Source organism: Stegodyphus dumicola, chromosome 5 (assembly GCF_044657685.1).
Source record: "Stegodyphus dumicola isolate Sdum_Otavi_A_Nest chromosome 5, ASM4465768v1".
Taxonomy (NCBI): domain Eukaryota; kingdom Metazoa; phylum Arthropoda; class Arachnida; order Araneae; family Eresidae; genus Stegodyphus; species Stegodyphus dumicola.
In genome coordinates, this window is record NC_140772.1 from 145,420,682 (window position 1) to 145,440,293 (window position 19,612).

The following is a 19,612-nucleotide window of genomic DNA, read 5'->3' on the forward strand; positions in this document are numbered from 1 at the left end:
AAAATAAAAAAAAAAAAATAAAAAAAAAAACTATTAGGATTAATGTAAAATATTATTTTACAATACCACAGGAGCTATGTTGTTGAGAAACATTCTCTCTAAAAATTGAAGTTCTAATTCAGTTTTTAATTGGAATATATTTAATTCTGAATTTTTCGGTTGATTGCACAGTTAGGAGTTTTCAGCAACTCCACCTTTTCTTGCAATATTTGTAATCTAGATAAAGAATTTAAATTTTTTAAGATTAGATGTTGAAGTTCTGCGGAAGAGAAAAGGTCAGGGTATTACATATTTAATTCAGAAGTCAAACAACAAAAATCAGCGTTATATTTACAAAATTTTCACAGTAAACAGTCACTGTGAAAATTTTGTAAATATAACGCTGATTTTTGTTGTTTGACTTCTGAATTAGTATTTATTCGGCGTGTTATTGTGTCTTTATTACATAATTATTCTAAAAACCTGAAAACAGAACACTTTTAAAAAATTGACTATTGGCAAATTCAGAAAGTTACTGTTAAAAAATTTCCAGCTGCGGTAAGATAGATTTCCCACAAAGCAGGTTTAGGATTTGCTAGATTTGGCGAGAAATCACCCATTTGGCAACATCTTTCAGCGAAATTGGCAATATGCCGTAGACGGATGGAGAACCATTTAGAACGAGTTCTTACTGGTTTGACTTAGAATGTTCTCGAATGCATGCTAAAAGCTATATAAACCCTGCCTGTATGCGGAGTAGCAGTAGTATCTCGAGTCTATCGAGTTGATTTTCAGTCTAGTATTGAGTTGATTGGGGAGTGCGTAGAGAGAGTCTCTTAATGTATCGCGAGTTAGTGCATCATCGAGTCTTATCTTGGAGTGTGTTGAGCTCCAAGAACGATTGAACTGAGTCAGAAGCTGTATTCTAGTGCTTATTGTGGAGTGCATCGCGAGTTGTAGCGTCGAGAATCTCGACAGTACGTCGAGTTCTGAGAAGACTGAACCTAGTCGGGAGCTGTACTCTAGCACTTTGCTGTGAAGCTGTCTTCACTGTTACAGCCTAAAGGCTCTGTTGCTGATTGTTTCAATGTGCTTGTCGCAGTTTTTGGACGACTGTAAACATGTTTTTGGAGATGTCCTGAATAATACTGGCAAATACATTGTGTGTTTATTAAGTGTCATCGTTAATCACTCCAAATTGCATGAACCTGTACAGGAATGCAACAGTACGAAACCTTTATTGGGTCTTTCTGATGAGCCTGCTTTTGGAGTATTAGTCCTCAGATTTGCAGTGAGGACTAGCTAAAACAGATGCAGAAAATTCTGGTTGAAAATATTTTCCTTGTGTGCACTCTGGTAGCAATGGCAAGCACAGCTCTGCTAGCTTTTTTACTATAGTACTTTTTTTACTGTTTTTTACTTGTTTACTTTTTTTACTCATCTGAAGAATCGGAGAATTTAAATCGCTGGTGGTTTTTTTTTTTTTTTTTTTTTTTTTTTTTTTTTTTTGTTGTTTCCGCACCAAATTCTGCACTTTTCGATGTCTGAAAACTTCATAGCCAACTTTAACTTTTCTATGCCTTTTTCACTGAAAATTTTAAATTTCCGTTATCACTCATAAACAATAATTTAACATAAAGCAAAAAGAATGAATTAAATAATCGTTTAATGTTAGATTAAACATCTAAATGTTCTAGCAGCATTTATTTGCTCATGTATAATTATCGAAATATTTGATGTAAAATTAAATTAACAGTCATGGCTACATTATTTTATAAAATTCTGCAAATTTCAGATATTTTGCAACAATTTATTCAATAAATAAATCAAATAGAATTTTTATGGTTTCGAATTGTAGGATTATACTATTTCATTATTTTTCCACTGCAAAATTAAGGTGACCGAATAGATTTTGAGAGCATCAAATTTGTATAAAAAAATGCAGTTAAATGTTAAAGCAAATATATATTATATCCTGATATGATTGTTAATTTTTGAATTTTTTAATACATGCATTCCTATTTTTAAACAACTAGTCTGGTAATTAAAATAATGTTAAGATTCAAAAACCAAATTACCAACTCGTACTAATAATTTATGGATAAAAGTACTAAAAATGGAGATGTTACTATATTTTAAAAATATTTTGGTACTGATGTCATTCATAACAGCATTTTCCATGTTCTATTCAGCTTTCTAAATTATACAGTGAGAAAAATGAGCAACAAGAACACATAATTATAGAAAATATCATACTTGTCGATGCAAAAATTTAGAGAACCCGGTGAAATTGCCAAAGTTCTCAATAATCTGGGGCTTGATGTGATGCAATCATTTTGTTCAGTTTGATTCATTTTTTCATATTACATATGTCATTTATCCATATCAGCCCAAAACCAAGAATTTGGCACCGTTTGTACACCTTCATCAAATTCAGCAATGTAAAAGAAACTCTTGAAAAGCTAAAATAATTATTTTAGGTATTTTAGGTAAATTTAAAATAGATCAAGTCTTAAAATAAATAAAAAAGCACTATTTCATTCAAAATATTTCAGGTTCAAAGCATAAGTTTAGAGAAGAACAATTTACAAATAGATTTGAGTTTTAATACAATTTATTCCTGTGTTCTTATTAAATACGCATTACTGTTCTTTTTTAATCGATACAGATTTAAGTTTTGGTAGAGGGATAATTTTTTTTTACTTTGGTGTAATAAAGGCGTTTCTTCGAAAACATAAATTGGAAGAAATATTCTTGATGAATACTTACAAAATAATCTCTCTCTCTCTTTATTTATTTATTTATTTATTTTTAAATCTTAAATGATCATAAACAGCGTTTTTGTTAAAAATGCTATCTGTAAAATTTTCTTTAGTAAACACCAGCAAAATGGAAACTGCCCTAACATAATTAGAATTTTATTTATTTTATTAATGTATGTATAATGATGTATCTAAGTATGAAATCAATTAAAAATCAGCTTGCCATTTAAAAAAAAGCCTTGCTTTTATCAATTAACCCAAGTACATTTAGAAACAAATTTAATTGGTTTAATTATTCAGAGACTACTTTTAAGGAATGACTATATAGAAAATATTTCATATGAAATAAAGTTGCAACACTTAACTAATAGGATCACGTTCATTATTCTTTGCAGAACTTTATTGACATAGCTAATTTTATCTGCATATACATGTTTATGAATTAAATGCATATTCAACTGAGTAAAAGGAAATAATTATTTAATTTAAATTTTGTATATTTTGCTCTTTAAACAACCTGTTATTAGTAGTATATTCTGAGGCAGGAAAGTGATGTTCTATTTTTATTGCATTGCATGATTATTTTCGTGTTATTTAAAAAAACATTAGCAAGCCTTGTGAAAACATAATCGAGTATATTTAGTTATCAATTAAATAAATTACATCATCAATTAAATAAATTACACAGACATCAGAAGTATGCAACCTGATAATGTAATGAAAGTATGTAGCATTTATGAAAAATTGTGGCTCGAATTGAAAGAACAGGAAATTTCTACAAATATTCTCATATTTAGAGTTGATTTTGGACTGACATCACTTTCATGAATTATTAGTTTTTTCTTCTTGATTGGTATGATGTCTCTTTCATCACTTGAGTATTCGTGATACGATTCTGCTTCAATAGATGATAAATTAGGGGAGATCTCACATCGACTAGACTTCATGATGAAATCCATAATTAACAATTGCCTGTTGTTTTTTTGTCCCCCTAAATCTTTTTAAACATCCGTATATAGATTTAAACACTTACTAAGCTCCCCTTGGAATCGGAGATTTCATTCGACATTTGTGTCATATTGTAAAAAATGATTACCTAATTTTCTTCCCAATTCAAGTCCTACACTGATGACTTTAGCTGTGAATGCAGCTGGTTCAGATTGGTCTTCATCATGTTTATTTGTTTCATGAATCATGTTAACTAACTCATCCTCATTTAGTTCTTCATCAACCATTATTCCTTTAATATATGCTTGAGCTAAATCCTCAAAACCTTCTCCTACTACAGTTTGAGCCAATTTAGTGATCTGAGAATATTCACACTCTAATGGTAATCTATCATTCTCATCTTTAGCAACATCCAGCGTATTGCTTTCCAGCATGCGTTGAGCATTGATTGTTTAATCTGAGTATATGACAGTCCAACACAATCTAAGATTGTAAATTTCTTCCAAGCATCCATAAGAGTAAGATTCATTATTCTCCATTTTTTCTAAAATATACCTAAAGGTTTGTTTGATATACACAATGTTGTAAAAGCCAGAAAATATTACTTGATTCAATGGCTGTAATAAAGAAGTTGTATTTTTTGGGCAAAAAGACTATTTCTACTTTTTTGTGTTGTAAATTTTGAAGATGACCAGGTGCATTATCTATTAAAAGAAGAGTCTTAAAAGGCAATCCTTTTTTACCTAAATAATTTTTGACATCTGGGACAAACATGGTAAGAAATCATTCATTGAACCTTATGGCAGTGACCCATGCTTTCCTGTTAGGCATCCAATAAAAGGGAAGGTTATTTATATTTGTTCCTTTAAATGAACATGGTGTTTTTGATTTGTTAATAACCAATGGTTTCATTATATAATTGCCTGAAGCATTGCAACAGAAAAAAATTGTATGACTTTTCACTACCTTATGACCACTAGCTGATTTGCAAGGTACAGTCAAAAGTCGTTAATTCGGACACCTATAATCCGGAATGATCTATAATCCGGACCTCAAAGCTAAAAACTTTCTGCGCATGTGCCGCGTTAGCACATGCGCACAGGCGTTTTACGCGAGCGCGTAAGAACTTGACTACTGCGCATATGCGTGTGAGCAAGCGCAGAATACGTTTTCGCCTGCGCGTTTAATGTATAACGGACGGTGTAGGCTAAAATTATCTAATTATCTATTTCAGTTAATGTTAATGATTGCGTTGTTCCTTAATCTTCGAATAGGATCCCGCTTATTATTTTTTGCAGACTGTAAGAGCAATTTTATAAAAGTAAACTTGAACTTTCGATTATGTCAAATAGAATTTCCGATGCTGGAACTTCCAAAGGATCTACAAAACGAAAGTATGTTTCAATGTCCAACAAACAAAAAGTGAAATTGCTGAAAAAAATGGATAAAGACATGAAGAATGTGACAGAGAGGTTAGTGAAAACGAAAAAATTTCCATTGACCAGTTAGTCGGTATTCTCGGCACAGCAATTAACGGGACTTGAACAGCAGAACTTTTTAACTGAAAAGAAATTATGTCTGTTTATAGAATTAAAGAGAAAGTATTAGTATCACATAAAATGAAGCAACTTAAACAACTTACATTGAAAGAAATGTTTAATAAAGTAAACAAATAAATATTAAGCTTTTTTTTCTGTAAATTTTGATACCCTTTAGATCATAATTGTTCTTTATTTCATAAATTACGGTTTCATATTTTTAATTTTAGAATTTCTGCATGCCATCTTACGAGATTTAAACTGATGATCTATAATCCGGAAAAATCGATAATCCGGAATCGCCGAAGTCCCGACGAGTCCGGATTAACGACTTTTGACTGTATTTTTTTTTTTTTTTTTTTTTTTTTTTTTTTTCAGAACAACGTAGACACGTCAGCATTGAAGATCTGATCAGAAATGTAGGAGATCGTGGCAATTGATTTCAGCAAATTTTGCTGGATATTGTTGTTACATTCGAATCAGCAGATGCACTTTCTCCTTTCAATCTTAGATTATGTAAAGAATGCCTTTGTTTAAATATTATTAAATCTCTCAAACCAACCATGACTTGTGGAAAAAGATACCTTTTTTTCATCTGACAAAGTCGATAGTGACCGATTCTTAAGTGCTTTATAAATTTTTAAAGCCTTGTTTCTAATAGCATCAGTATCAATTGGAATCCATTTTAAATTTTCGTCTTCTACCCATATCTAATTCTTTTTCTAGTAGAGTCTTCATTTTTTTTTTTTAATTGTCCTTATTGTGGCTTCATTCATGGAGTAAAATTTAGCAACATTTGTTACTCCTTCTCTATTACATAGATGATCTAATATTTTAATTTTTGCTTCTAATTTCATTTTTGATTTTTTTTAAAAATCGTTTTGGCATTATAATACTTTAAAAAATTTACATAAATTATAAAAAATGCCACAAAAACTATAAATGTTGAAAACTTGCTAGTAAACATTCAGATATGTAGATAAAAATGATGTAATCCTTGCTGCTAAAATACTGATACTGCATTAGTTCGCGTGAACCATATAATTTAAAATTTTACTGTTATGAAATACATATACATACTATTGAGATTCCCCTAACACGGGGAATCCCCATCCTTGTTGTTGCCACCAGTGTTACCAAAGAAATGAGATTAAAAAATGACTTCAAATGTATGTATTTGCATTTATGCAGCAAATACTATTTTACTAAGTTTTTGAAATCTGTTAATTTTTAAACTGTGTAAAACTGAAATCATGTAAAACAGGTAAGTACTGTATAAATCGAGGGATAGGTGTATTTCCACGAGATGTTAATACATCAGAACTTTAAATGTCTGTACATATATACTTGAAGATGAAATCCTGCAAAGTTGACAAATGTTTTTAGGAAAATGAAAATTAAAATGGAAATACAAATTTAAATTTCAATAAATTTGACTTTCTTATCGTCAAGACTGCACTTGCATTGTTTTAGAGTGGAATTCATACAGAAAAGCTTCTAATTTCAAAATTGTCGTATAGTTTTTGTAGTAAAATATATTCCTGTTTCTAACTTTTCCAGGTCTAATAAAGAATACTGCTTTAACATATGGTTAAATAAAATGAAAAGGCATGATCTTTTGTAGTATTTGTAATAATTTGTCTGTCATGTTACCACAAGTTTTTGTTGGTGTTAATTGTTTTTTATTTTCATTTTTTACTCAGAATTGCAGAATTCCAGGTCTTTAAATTTCTAAAAGATAAGCAACAAAGCATAGTATTTAAGAAAAATTTTTATTATTTGCACTTCAAATGCCGCATATGTCAACTAAGTTTAAAGTTGTATATTTTAATACAGAGTTAAAAAGAATTAACACCAACGTGCTGCTAATTTGTGTGTGTCCAGTGAATTAGAGGAAAGACCATTCTTAATGCCCATCAACCATGATTTACCAACAATGCGAGAAACAGGCCATCTTTGGAAATCAGAATTTATTTTAGCAACATAAACGTTATTTATACTAGATTTGCATTTGCTGTCATGTAAGTTTTTGATGGGCTTCTGAAACAAAAGAAAATATTTGTTGGTGGTATGATGAAATAAAATATTTGATACTAATACTCTCCGACTGTCATCTAAAATCACACAATCGTTTCCTTTGTTGAAACAATTTATTGTGAATAGGTTTTCTTTTCCTTTTTTATTTGGACATCTGCAGCTTCATTTAGAGTATGCCCTTCCTCGATGAACTAATGTTCAGTTGTAGTGGGTTCCTGGGCATAGCCTTATCCCAGTGTAGTAAGTTAATACTTTTACGAATGTTAAAGAAATAATGTTGCTGAAGTTCGTAAAAATAAAAATTCGAAGAGCAGTTATGGCAGTGAAATGAAATGAAAGCAATTGTGACATTATAATCAGTAGTAATGGCAGAGTTTGCAGCAAATATAAGATGATGAGTTTTGAAGTTAAAACCTAGAGCTAGTTGGAGTGTGAGCAGCAGAGGCAATCGGGGGCGGAGAGAGAAGAAAAAGCCCTTTTCTTCTTTTTTCTTCCCCCTCTCCTCGAGTATTCAAGGCTGAATGGTTCAGTAGTCAGGTGGTAGGCGGGAGCTTGTTGAACTTCTGTTGGCTGGCAGAGGAGTAATCCTATTGGGTGAAGTGTGATTTACAGTGTGCTACGGGGAAGGCCTAGGCTGTTTTCAATCCATACTCCTTTAGAAGGGTACAAAGACACACATCATTTCCAGGTTCCTGGGTTGTACCTTATCCTGTGTATAGCACGTGAAATACACTGGTGTGCAAAAATTAAGGACAAAGTCGAAAAATTAGCATATCAGCTGAACGAAGAGGCAGAGCGGACAGAAAGACCAATCCCGAGATTAAGTAAGGTGATCTACGGTAGCACTTGCGCAGATATGCAGGTAGATATAATGGGGGAGTGTCTGAGTTGTATAAAGCATGTTGTCGGTGAAAGATCAGTATTTCTGGCAAAGAGATTGCACACCGTATAGCAGTTAAAATCACACTGAGTTGCTGCCTCAGCGAGAAATGGCGAATAATCAATCTGTTAGATGACATCTGGATGCTTTTACCCGAGGTCATTGGGAAGTTGGAGGAAGGCCGCCGTGTGACAAGTGTGGCTGCAGAGATCGGAATTGCTCACAGCATCGTTTCACGACTTTGGAGACAATTTAAAACTACAGGAACAGCTATCCGGGGGTTTAGTAGTGGTCGTTCACGAGGAACCACACCTGCAGATGACCGGTATATTGCCTTACAGGCCAGAAGAAACAGGCGGCAGACAGCGGGAGAAATCGCTAGACACACGACGCAGGCGACTGGACGACAGATATTGCGTTTTACCGTGGCCAGAAGACTGCAGGGTGGTGGTCTGTTTGCACGACGCCCTGTACGGTGTGTACCTCTAACGCCTGCCCATCGGAGAAGGCGTTCTCTGTGGTGCCGGGAACACCGGAATTGGAGAGACAATGAATGGGGACGAGTACTCTTTACAGATGAGAGCAGATTCAGTCTGAGTAGCGATTCTCATCGCATACTCATCTGGAGAGAGCGGGGAAGCCGCAATAATCGATCGAACATCATTGAAAGGGACAGGTATGGAGGTGGCGGTGTTAACTTCCGAAGGTTTAGCAAGACGGATGTTGTCTGTTTTTGGTTATGAAAAGTATAAATTGTTAGTGTAACTAACTGTGCGTTCTGTGTCTGGGTGTGAGATGTTAATGTAAAACTGAGTAGCGTAGTGATCAGCTAGTGACTCAGCTTTCTCAGTTTCTGTGTATGTGATCCCAGAGGGGCCATTAAGGGGCAGAATATTTGTGTAGCATCTATTATATCTAGAAGCAGCTTTCCACATACATGATCATCAGTAGAGTGATTCTAAATATCTAGACCATTTGTTTTGTGCGTGTACTGACTTCCTGATTCAGCCGATTTAAAATTCTCTTAACTTCTGGGCATCTGGTCCTCTGCCATATTTTTCTAGCTCTCTTTCTGTTAGCTAAAAGTTCTCTAATAGCAGGATCTCTGGCCCTACCAGTCAACGGGACCGCCTTGCTATTTTTCAGAGCACGGTTAAGTGTGCTAGTAAAATCTTCGATAACTGCGTCTAACTCGTCTTCACTGTGTATCGCGGGTAACGGGTACTGAGTGTTGTTTAGAGCTACCCAGTTCATAATAAAGGCTCTTTTGTGTGATGTACTATAGCTACTGATATTCACCTCCATTAAAACAGGGTTATAATCAGAGAATAGTTCACGTAATCTTTCTATCCTTGATGGTTGATAAATATTTTTTAGCAGGAAAAATTCAATAATGCTTGCAGATCTATAGCATGTTGGGTAGGAGGGAGCTACAACAGTAAAGTTGGCCATTGAGGCAAATTGATTAACAATGTGACCATTTGAATTATCATTTCTGCAGTTCCGATTTTTGTGGTGTGAGTTAAAGTCTCTACCTATGATAATTTTATTGTTTAGTTTGGATATAGCCATTAAATCGGCGAAAAATCCTTGTGTGGTTTACGGTTGAGTAACTAGATCGAGACGAACGTGATTGGTTGTAAAGTGTGTGGTATGATTATGATAGCTACCGCCTTCATGGCCGAAAGCTGTTGAACTGTGATTACAAAGTGAGAGATGGAGCGCTTAAGGATCCTCGTTAAGCGCTCCATCTCTCACTTATTTCAATTTTTTCCACCAGCATTTTTGTGATTGGTTGAAATTCTTTCTTGTCTTCAATCCATACTAATTTAAAGGGATGGCTGAGTGAATGAGGGGGTAGAGGACATGATGGAAAAATTAAATTAAGCCTGCTTCAATATTAATTAGTGATCCGATAGGAATAAAAATTTTAATTTTCGCAATTTTTGGTGCTAAGCTAGGCAATTAGGTATATTACAATAATTAGTTAAAGAATAATTAATTAGTTTTTTGGGTCTTTTTTAAACTGGTGTAAAGGCCCTTATTTTCGTGAGCCCGTCGTAATCGCAAAAATCAAAGCTTTGCGAAATACTTTTTTTTTCCCCCAACTTTACTTAAGTACTTTTAAAATTTTTCAACTTTCTGTTCTGTTCATATAAAATTCGTGAAATTTTCAACTCGCGAAATCACCGATATATTCATTTTTGTGAAAATTACGGCCTGCAAAAATAAGGGCCTTTACAGTAATTAAACGTTTATCAAAAACCTTTATTGTATGTCTCTGAGGATGGTTTTAGGCCTTTTCCTGTGTTCTTCGGATTTGATATGATTTAAAATTGGTATTGTGGACTTGTTTGCCCTGGTTATATCATTGTAGAATTTTTGACTGGAGGAACAACTTTTGGTTGTGGTGGTGTAAGTAAATTTTGACTTGAAGTGCTTCGTTGATTTACAGTGTTAACTGCATTCTGGACATAATTAGTATCGTTTTCAGGGTCCAGAGGACGAAATATATTTTTCATGGCAATGAAATTTGATGCATCTCTAAGAATTACAGTTTTTTAAAATCTGTTTTACACGGGAACCGATTGTCCGATTTTGATGCGGTTTCCTGCATTCAATAGCAATTTCATGCTCCACAAATTTTATATCTGCATCTCAAATAGAATGCAAGTTGTAGGAAAATGCTTTTGAAATCACACGACTCGAAAGTTAATGATCCATTTTGATGCGTTTTGCTGCTTTCAACTGCAAATGCATGCCCCATCATTTTGATATAAGTTTTATGTCTGTATCTCAATTAGGGCGTAATTTCGCCGGGTTGTCTGTCTATACCAGGGTTTCTTAAACTGGAGTCGCTGGACTTGCAGCAGGGGGTTGCCTAGAATTTTAGCAGTTTTGATATTTCTTTAATTTATTATAATACTTTTACAATTACCAAATATTTTTACATAATACAATACATCTTAAAATAGATATGGCAATACAGACAAAGAAAAAAAAAATGAATCCGTTTCGACGCCTTCATTTTATAATAGAAACGTTCATTTTTCTTGCTTTGCACGTGACGCTGTCATTTCATCTGTTACTTATTTAAAATGTTCACATTGTTCTATGTCTTAAAATTAGAAATTAAATGTAGTGACCTAAAACTGCAAGTGTACAAAAGAAAAAATTGACAGTTTCACTCACGCATGTGTCGGATTTGCGCAGTACTTATTGGGTTCCACAGAATTTTTGTAAATACAGTCAAAAGTAGTTAATCCGGACTCGTCGGGACTTTGGCGATTCCGGATTATAGATCATCAGTTTAAATCTGGTAAGATGGCATGAAGAAATTATACAATTAAAAATATGAAACCGTTATTTATGAAATAAAGAACAATTATGATCTAAAGGGTATCAAAATTTACAAAAAAAAAAGCTTAATATTTATTTGTTTACTTTATTAAACATTTCTTTCAACAAGCACATGCGTAAAGCATACATTAAGCATAGTCGAAATTAGAAAATTGCAACCAGAAAACTATTTGATGTGTACTTGTGATATTTATAATGACAAGGAATTTGATTTAAATCATATCAAAGACGGAATACATCGAGATGAAATACTACATTTAGTAAGGAATTATAAGCCGAATAAAATAAAAACATTTGCCCTGAAGATAAGGATAGTGCTGACAAATCAACTTCCAGTTCATTGCGCGCTGCGATGTCCCCCCCGCAGAGCAGCATGAAATTGATAAACAGATTTCGGAATGGTTAAGAAACAAAGGATATGCCTTTTTCCATTTTTTGCAGCAATTCCACTTTTTGTTTAATGGACTTCGAAACATACTTTTGCTTTGTAGATCCTGTACATATTAGTAAATATATATCGGAAATTCTGTTTGACATAATCGAAAGTTCAAGCTTACTTTTATAAAATTGCTCTAACAGTCTGCAAAAAATAATAAGCCTGATCCAATTCGAAGATTAAGGAACAACGCAATCTGCAACATTAACTGAATTAGATAATTTTAGCTCAGCTTATACCGTCCGTTATACGTTAAACGCGCATGCGTAAACGTATTATGCGCATGTGCACAGGCAAAGTCACAGCCGTAAAGGTCTTACGAGCACACGTAAACGCGACGCATGCGCAGAAAGTTTGTAGCTTTGAGGTCCGGATTATGGGTGTCTGAGTTAATGACTTTTTGACTGTATTATGGCGTCCTGGGAATCGCAAAAAATTCTCAGTGGTAATAAGGTATTGCAACTGAAAAATATACTATACGTATGTATGCCTTATGGGCTTACCATCCTCGTGGTTAGAATTAGCGTTTGAATTATCCGAGATTTCATGTTGTTTTCTTTTTATATTTAACTTAAAATTATCATTAAAAGCATTAGCAAGGCTATCTAAGGGTTTTTTTAGCATACTGAGATATTTAAAAACACACTTACCCTTAAGGGGCTCCAGTACTTTCAATGTATCACAGTTTGCTTTTGCCGTAAGAGGTGTATGCTGGTCCATGTCCGATGCGACTCGTACAGCATCCAATTGTTGCTTGAGGAGACGAGTATTCTCAATCTTAGCTTCTAAGGGGATGATTTGAGTATGGAACGAGTTAAGAGAAGATTAAGAGACATATCCTAAAATAATATGTCCAATTGTATCAAAATATTAGCAGTTTACAGCTATAAGGTGAATTATTCAGTATAATGATTTTTTAATGTTGACACTGATGGCAAATTGCTGCTATAAATTCTGTGGTTTAGAGATATATAATCGTCCAGAATATAATATTTCATCACAATTATTCTTTTTCAAAGTAAAAAAATAAAATTTACAATAAAGCTTAGAACTAACATGAAAACTAATAGATAGTTCTTGTAACTATGCAATACATCTGGATTTATATCATAAAAATATTTTTCAATAAATAATAGATCAATAAATAAGTATCTTAATATTTTATTCATACTTACGAGCCAGATGATGGGTAACAGGTATAAGAACACACCTCTATTTTCCATGCAATGCAGAAAAATACATAGTAGCTTCATCTGCCAAACGGTCTAGTACATTTATGCAGCATTGTTGTCTAACAAGACTCCAGGTAACTCGAGAATCATGGGAATATTCCAAGTAAACACCACTTTCCCATTGAAATTTTTAAATTTCAGTCACTTAAATCTAATATCCATACATAATTTACATAATCTTACCACATAAAAGATTAATCATTATTATAATTAAAAGATTTACTTCAAAAGATATTTTACAAATAGATATTTTAGATAGGAGAAAAACATATTTATTATATATGCCTTGTACAATGACTAGAACTTTAATCACTTAAGTGTAACTAAGCAGATGGAACAAATAAATATAATACTGGTTTTTGAGTAAATGGAATCTAATTTCAAATTTTTAAACAAAGTAAGGGGGGTATCAAAGTATCAATATACGACAATTCCAATAATGAGTATAAGGATGGTACCTTACTCTAGATATAATATTACATGAATAATTAATTTTTATTAATCATGTATAAATATTCCTTTCTTTAGTTTTGTTAGTCAAAACATACTTTTATTTTTAATTATTAACTGTACAATGTTTGTCATTTCACAGCAAAATGCATTGTGAAGGAAATACATAAAGTCCATGCGGTGACCAGACAAAAGGACGAAAGTGCACACGACAAAAGCCCACAAAAATGACCCCACTGGGATAATTGCCCACGCGACTAATACCCACACCGATGAAAGCGCACATTGATGAAAGCCCACACAGATAAAAGCCCACATAGATAGAAGGGCACGCTGATAAAAGTCCACACTAACAAAAACCCACACCGATATATACGTCATGAATAGAGATAAAATAAAAAATAAATGAATAAGAAATAATTGAACAATAAATTTAAGTAGCGGAACACATTTCATTTTCGTCTCCGGCTGAATTAAATTCGTATATATATATATAGTACAGAGAGTCAATCAAAATAATATAATTAAAAACATATACATGTATGTATCTTTGTTTTTATATTTACGCAAGAAATGGAAGTGCCTTTGTATAAGTGTGACAAAGGGAGGTGAAAGGGAATACTGGCCACACAGCTTATTTTAATTCTACAAAATTATAAGGAGTATAATATGTATGTAAATTTTCATCATATACAGAGAATAATTTATGAATAATTTAACACTACAGAAAATTTTGCATTATATGAATTTAATATGGAGAATTAAAGCCGAACTTTCATTTTAACGAAAAAAAAATAAAAGTACAGTATTCTATTATGATTAAGCGCAAACACCGTTTTAATGGTGAATAAAAAGCATGGTTTCAAATAATCCAGTTAAATTTTGACAACTTGGATTTTACATAAATTAATTTCATTCCCACTTGAAATTTAATTTTTTTAATCATAATAATTACTCGTAAAATTTTTCAGGAAGTCATAGTTATTTTGGATTTCCTGAAAATGTGTGCTGGTTTTAAGTGGGCATTCGTCTTGTGGGCTTTTGTCATGTAGTTTTCTAACTGGCCGCTGGCTATTCAGGCAGGAAACCATTGCCTTCCTTTTCTTTTGCCCCCAGCTGTGTGAAAAAGCAGTTAAAGAGAGGAGAGCCTTGCTTAATTGCTTTATTCCCTATGGAACCTGGGGCGCCAAAGAAGGCCTCAGAAGGGAGGGTGTGGCAGGAGAACAATTAAAGAGGATTTTAAATGTTTTTTGTTAGTTACCTACTAGAAAATAACATTATCTGAAATTCCGCTTGTAACTGAAGTTAACCCCTTTCTTACATTTCTTTAGTATAGTTCTTGAATAACCTTTTGTCTAAGGATTTAGTTAGAATTTCAATTATTTTAAAAATTTCAATAATTGGAAAATGAAAGGAATTAAATATTTTTTAACCATTTTTAAAGGGATAATTCACTGTTTTTGCAGTAAAACTGCAGAGTGGAAAAATATGCTAGTTCCTGATTTGATAGTGTCTCTAACAACTTTTTGATGAACTAATTAAACATGCTTGTTATATCAAAGCCATTGTTTAAAAGTAAAACTACTGAACTATTTCTAAAAACATTAAATTATTACATATATTAAAATTTACGTACAAGTAATATTTTTCATTTTAACTTTCATATGGTTGAAAACGCAACCATGTGAAAGTTAAAATGAAAAATATGAAACCGTAATAAAAGTTAAACTATTCGAATAATTTTAATAACACAGGTTTCTGAACTTAGCAACAAGAGGATTTAAGAACCATGAGCCCAGCGTTGTAAGAAAAGTAATCTTGCACATTAAAAATAATTTTTATTTCAATAAAAATATTATATTACTCGATTAACTGTAAACGCTTAAAAAACAGTTCATTTCAATTTACCGTAATTATTTATATACAAAAACTTTGATTGAAGCAAATTTAAACAGCATTTAGAAACTGAAAATTCACTGGAACACTTCTTTTGTGGGTTTTATGCTGTTATTACGTGTTGAATATTATTTCGCCTAGATTAAGAAAAAGAAACTCATAACATGTAAAAATTTATTAGGTAGAAAAACTATCAAATTAAGGTCATTTTCTTCTCCTCGAAGTGCATTGATTTCCTTATACGAATTTCATATTCTGACAGCACAGAAATAGTGGCCACATATCTTGTAGGAGGTATTTCTTAAAAGCCTCATGTGTTGACGATCAAGTAGAAAAAAAATGTTTTGTTATGGAGTTACGTTTTGAATAACTTTTTTCTTCTATTGAATGAGTTCAAAGTTTCTAATATCTTGTTTTCTAGCATGAAATGTTTCACCAGTTTTTCAGGTTCTTTTCTAAGAATAATTCTAATTCATTAAGCAGAAGTTAGTAAGAACAAGTAAGGTGTACTTCAAATTTGATCTCTTAGGTTTATTAGGTCTGGCTACCAAATAACTGTTTTTGAATTCAACATCAAATTTTAAACATATATTTTTTTTTTAATTTGTGTCTTTTATTTTCAAAAAACATGCACGTAATCCGAAGTTTCTGTGACAAAAGTTAGTATAAGAAAAGTGGGACAAATTAAATTATCTGTATATTTAGTCACTATTAAAAACGAATTCTGGCTAGACTATGGGTCCTCAATCAGGAGGAATAGCCCTAAGGGGAATTTCAAAGTTTCAGAGAGTAATTTAGTCCACCTTTTCTTTACGTATTAAGTATTTAGATTTAGTTTATGAATACAAAAAAGAACATTTATTCAAATTTTGGTATTTACCAACATGTTTGATACTTGTTTAATTTACTTAAAAAATAATCCGTATTTAAACAAACACATATCTACTTTTCAAGTTTTGGGAAGGAGAGGTTGAATGATCATTTAGCAATGGTGGAAAGGGTATATGGGGAAAAAGCTGGTGAGAATCACTGGTCTAGACTGAGCCAACTTGATTTAAATTTAGAATTTTATACTCTATATAGAATTTTATACGAATCTTTAGTTCTTACTGTAGAGTCATTAGGTTTTATATATATATATATATAATGTTGTATGATCTTAAATCCATTTAGTGCGAATACAAGTTATTATTACTTGCGCAATTGCTGCAAAGTTAGTTAATAATAATTTATTTCCTAAACAGTATTGATTAATTGATTATATTATCTCCCGAGTTTAATTAAAGTAGAATTATTTTAAAACTGTGAATCTATACTGTATATAGGTATACAAAGATACACATACATATACATGTATGTGTATCTTTGTTTTTATATTTACGCAAGAAATGGAAGTGCCTTTGTATCAGTGTGACAAAGGGAGGTGAAAGGGAATACTGGCCACACTGCTTATTTTAATTCTAAAAACTGGTAAGTTATAACTGGTAAGTTACTGGTTAATACTGGTAAGTTATATTTTGAAAGATGTTTTGAAGTAATTTGAAAGCAAAATGTTAATAATGTTTTAACGGGGACTGGAGTTAAATCATCACGAAGAATAAAATTTCAATTGTAAAAGGAAAATTAAAACATGTAATCATTGTCATTGATCGAAAATTAGTTGACTTTTCAAGGGAATCAAACCAACTCCCGTTCAATGAACAATAATTGATAAAAATACGTAAATACGAAAGTGTTTCGTCTGGTGTCCGCCGACAACATCGCGGAGGAAAACGTCGCGGAGAAAACAACGCAAGGCGAAAACGTCGTGCTACAAAACATCGTGGGAGAACACATCGCAAAGAGAAAAACATCGCAGTTCTAAAACATCGTGGTACAAAATATCGTCGTCGAAAATAAAGCGGTTCAAAAACTTCGCAATTTAAAAACATAGTCGTCGAAAATATCGTGATAAAAAATAAAGTATCTACAAATCATCGCATGACGATAACATCGCAGACATGCTTTTTTCAGACATGCTTTAATAACTGTAAATGGATATTCCCATAATGATTCGTGAGCGCAAGAGGGTAAGAAGGATAATTTTTACTTTCATATTTTTTATTAATACATTTTTGCTGAGAAAATAAAAAGGAAACTTAAGCATAGGAAATTAATGCAACTTATAGCACTTAATAGAATTTTAAATCAACATAGTTAACTAACAAAGACCATAATAAATTATTTTTAATAAAGATTTTACAGGTAATTTTTCATAAAAAGTATAATCTATTAAGTTGCATTTAATTTTCTATGCTTAAGTTTCCTTCTTATTTTTTCAGCAAAAATTTATTAGTTAATAAAAAAATGTGAAAGTAAAAATTATCCTTCCTTACATCACTTGCGCTCACAAATCATTATGGGAATATCCATTTACAGTTATTAAAGCCTGAAAAAAGCATGTCTGCGATGTTATCGTCATGCGATGATTAATAGATACTTTATTTTTTACCACGATATTTTCGACGGCGATATTTTTAAACTGCGAAGTTTTTGAACCGCTTTATTTTCGACGACGATGTTTTGTACCACGATGTTTTAGAACTGCGATGTTTTCGCCTTGCGTTGTTTTCTCCGCGATGTTTTCGTCCGCGATGTTTTTGCCGCGATGTTTTCGGCTGTAACCGTTTCGTCTTTACTCGAGTTATAAGTTAAAGCCAAACCGGCAATTCTAGTCAGGCCAAATATTTCCGCGAATAGAAGGAATTATGAACCAATGCTGATATTGAAAGAACTTATTCTTATGAAGCATTTTAGTCAATTCAATTTGGAGTAAAAATCAATTACTGTAGAGAAATCCTATTTAACTCGAGTAATCGTCCCCGACACTTTGATGTTTATGCATTTGAGTACTATATTATTTGTAGAAATTAAACATTGGAAATTGTCATTATGAAATCGAATTCAAAGTAAAGTTGAAATAAACATAGAAGATTATAAAAAAAGATAAATAAAATAATGCAAAATTTGTAAAAACAAATCAAAGATAATATAAAAATAATATAAAAAATAATATAGAAAATAATATAAATAAGATCAGTGAATGTACATGAAGATATAAAGGCCAGAAAAGGTATTAAGTAACTGTCTATTAGCTCTTGGACAGTGAAAATGCTTTTTTCCTTTCTTAAATTCTTAATCATTGCGACACGACAATTAGCCAGAAATTAATTAATTTCCATTCAGTAGTATTTTCAAAAAAATCTTAACAGATGGTGTCTCTCAGATAAGAACTCCACAAAATACATCCCTCAAGAATTCCAAGTCCCACCCACTACCATAAATTGCTTCAAGTTTTACCGACTGATATTATTCAAAGCCCCTACTGCCGTTAAGAATTTTCGGACACCCTACACTTCTGAGTCAGACACGAAGAGAACACTTTGCCAACTCCCCCACTAGAAAGAATGTAAGTTAATACCTTTTCTGGCCTTTATATCTTCCTGTACATTCACTGTTCTTATTATATATTATTTTCTATATTATTTTTTATATTATTTTTATATTGTCTTTGATTTGTTTTTACAAATTTTGCATTATTTATCTTTTTTTATAATCTTCTATGTTTATTTCAACTTTACTTTGAATTCGATTTCATAATGACAATTTCCAATGTTTAATTTCTACAAATAATATGGTACTCAAATGCATAAACATGAAAGTGTTAAGGGCGATTACTCGAGTTAAATAGGATTTCTCTACAGTAATTGATTTTTACTCCAAATTGAATTGACTAAAATGCTTCATAAGAATAAGTTCTTTGAATATCAGCATTGGTTCATAATTCCTTCTATTCGCGGAAATATTTGGCCTGACTAGAATTGCCGGTTTGCCTTTAACTTATAACTCGAGTAAAGACGAAACACTTTCCTATTTACGTATTTTTATCAATTATTGTTCATTGAACGGGAGTTGGTTTGTTCCCCTTGAAAAGTCAACTAATTTCCGATCAATGACAATGATTACATGTTTTAATTTTTCCTTTTACAATTGAAATTTTATTCTTCATGATGATTTAACTCCAGTCCCCGTTAAAACATTATTAACATTTTGCT

The 19,612-nt window shown here is 32.2% G+C and overlaps 1 long non-coding RNA gene and 1 pseudogene across 2 annotated transcripts in view; one reads left to right on the forward strand and one right to left on the reverse strand.

Annotated features, from left to right (window-relative positions):
• LOC146997269 (cullin-5-like) overlaps positions 1–19,612 on the forward strand; it is a 572,661-nt pseudogene that overhangs the window by 303,837 nt on the left and 249,212 nt on the right. The window lies entirely within an intron of this gene.
• LOC146997272 (uncharacterized) lies at positions 401–14,706 on the reverse strand. The gene is made up of 3 exons (XR_015040975.1): positions 13,116–14,706; positions 12,591–12,779; positions 401–2,441 (listed from the first exon to the last, which is right to left on the reverse strand). It is a non-coding gene; the product is annotated as an uncharacterized LOC146997272 (long non-coding RNA).